Source organism: Rhinopithecus bieti, unplaced genomic scaffold (genome assembly GCF_001698545.2).
Source record: "Rhinopithecus bieti isolate Rb0 unplaced genomic scaffold, ASM169854v2 scaffold_79924, whole genome shotgun sequence".
NCBI lineage: Eukaryota > Metazoa > Chordata > Mammalia > Primates > Cercopithecidae > Rhinopithecus > Rhinopithecus bieti.
The window spans coordinates 6,120-8,978 of NW_016874117.1; the positions used below are offsets into that span (position 1 = coordinate 6,120).

The 2,859-nt window shown below is 37.1% G+C and overlaps 1 pseudogene across 1 annotated transcript; it reads right to left on the minus strand.

Moving 5' to 3' along the window:
- Window positions 1-183: 183 nt before the first annotated feature.
- On the minus strand, window positions 184-456 carry LOC108525634 (C-Myc-binding protein pseudogene; annotated as a pseudogene). The gene has a single exon (XR_001884308.1). The product of XR_001884308.1 is annotated as a C-Myc-binding protein pseudogene (transcript).
- Between the last annotated feature and the right edge of the window lie 2,403 nt (window positions 457-2,859).

Genomic DNA, 2,859 nt, shown 5'->3' on the forward strand with positions numbered 1-2,859 from the left:
CTGCCTCAGCCTCCCGAGTAGCTGGGACTACAGGCGCCACCACCTCGCCCGGCCAGTTTTTTGTATTTTTTAGTAGAGACGGGGTTTCACCGTGTTAACCAGGATGGTCTCGATCTCCTGACCTCGTGATCCGCCCGTCTCGGCCTCCCAAAGTGCTGGGATTACAGGCTTGAGCCACCGCACCCGGCCCAGATTTCTCTTTCATTTCGGTCAGTTCTAGGTGAAGCAGCTCTATTTCTGGATTATCTGGGGTAGCAGCTTCTAAGTGATGCTTTAAAAAATCCAAAGCACTGTTAGGTTTCTCTGGTTCTTCATATAAGGCTACCAACACCTTGGTCAGCGTGTCCAGCACCCCCGACTTCCCCAAGTACCTCTGGAACTGCTCACGCTTCGAGTCGACGACTTTGTAATGGGCCATAGTGACAGCGGCAGTGGCGTAGCTGGCGCCAGACATGGAGAATTGAGGGTTTTAATTGTCATGAGTATTTTCTTAGGTTTTTAAGAATGCATTTGTGTGTGTGTATGTTCATGTGCATATACACAGCAAATATATTTGTTTTCTTCCCTCTCTTTTGTCTTATCATGTAACATAAGATGAATATGCTTTATGTAAAAGTTTCTAAGTGTTGTTACTTTTACATCATAACATTTAAGCTAAGGAATATCAGGAAAAGTAAACATCCCTCAAAGATTTTACCTCTTCTTCTGGGGAAGAAGTTAGTGCATTTTTCAATATATCCAGGATAATCGCACTATGTTAGGCAGAATTATGATATTGTTATTGTCTTTATTTGAAGACTAAATATGGTTTGAGATGGATATGGGTACCAAGTTGGCAAGGCGTGGACTTGTAATAGTTAATTTTATGTGTCAACTTGACATGGCCATGAATGTTCAGATACGTGGTTAAAAACTCTTGTCATGTTTATCGATAATAGTGTTTCTGTAAAGTGATTAGCATTTGAATTGACGAACTGAATGAAATATACGGCCCTTTCAAATATGTGTGGGCATCATCCAATCCATTGAGCACCTGAATAGAACAAAAAAATGGAGGAAGCTTGGATTATCCTTCCCTCTGCCAGACTGCTTGAGCTACGACATCAATCTGCCACCTTCAGCGCTACTGGTTCCTAAGCCTTCAGATTAGTCCTGGAATCTACATAATTGACCCTCCAGCTCTCAGGCCTTTGAGCTATGCCACTGGCTTTCCTGTGTCTACAACTTGCAAACAGCATATCACGAGATTTCTCAGCGTCTATAATTGTGTGAGATAGTACCGTATAACAAATCCCTCTCTATTGGTTCTGTTTCTCTGAAGAACACTGACGAATACTCTGTGCTTTGAGATTTCAAGATATTTCTTTCAACATATTTGCTAGGAGAAAAGGAATTTTAACTGATTATGAGCCTTTTATGGTGGCACTTGATATCCTTCTTTACTGTTCCTATTTTGAATAAGATCATTGCTTTAACGAGACTGTTTCTAACTCCTGAAATAACTATAGGATGTATGTACACTCAAATTTTTTAGGGTAAAGAAAAAATTGCCCACTATAGCATATTGCTTTTCATGACATGAAATCATTCTCTTTCTCTCTCTGCTCCTTCCAAAGCATCTTTCAATGTTTCAGAGTGTTTTCCTTTTATAGGAAAAGAAAGAGGCTTCTTATGAGAAATTATCACACCCACCATACTCCTATTATGTAATCATGCCATCAGAATCTAGCTTTCTGTTTTTTAATCTGAATAATGGTACAAAAAATTACACTGCTATTATAGTCATATTAATTATCCCCCTTTTAAAACAAAATGCACACGTATTTTTTAAAATGTCTTGCACCCCATAGTTCAGACTTGAATGTTCCACTTTTCAAAGTTTTTCAGCTCACCCATCTTCCAGACATCCATATACAAATTCACCTTAGTGTGACTTTTTCATGTTCTTTCACAGAAGCGTAGTTCCATTTTGTTTCAGTTCTATTGTTTTGTCTTTCACATTCTTTGCTCACCTTTATCCTATATTGGTTTACCACTCTCGATTGTACTTATACATTTTATTGTCTATGTTTTCAACTAAACTGTGCTCCTTAAGCTCAAAGGAGAATACTTGTTCATCAATTTCTCTAGTTCTTCATAACACACATTTTGATAATTTCATTAAAGATAAATTGTCAAGTTTGAAAGTGAAACTTATAAAAGGACACATATTTTCCCATGTAGATATGTCAACTGTTACAGTATTACTCAGAGTTCCAAAATATGAACAAAAGCACAATTTGCAATGTCATTTTCTAATCACTTGAGCCCAGAGGGGAAGAATGGAAGGGTCCTCAGGTAAAGAGTAACATTGAAAGTTTCATTGTATTGCCTCATGTATTTGCCAAATGTCAGGTTTTCTAAAAGGTAAGTTAAAATGGTATATATGATAAAAGTACTTTCTAACTACAAAATTGAATGAACAAATATTTAGGATGTCCCCTAATAAAAATCTGGCACTTCACAGGCAGCCTTATCAAACATAGCAGCTACACAGTGTGAAAGAAATGTCCATACAACAAAACTTCCCCACTTGGTTGTAAATCATTGATAAAAAAGAGTGATGTCAGAGCTTGATCTTATGTTACCAATAGTTTAACCAAAAAAAAAAATGGAAAATCATTATTGTTGTAGTTGTCTAGTAACAGTCTCACAAAGAAAAACTGCTTAATCTCCATTGAATTACTTGGAAAATCTCCACACATTGGGCAAATTCAAACAAAATTTGGGGTATAAAGTTAGTTTATTTCAGAAGTCATTTTCCATTGTAGGATGAAGACATGCACTTAAAATGTGTTTATAATATATTCATCACAGTTA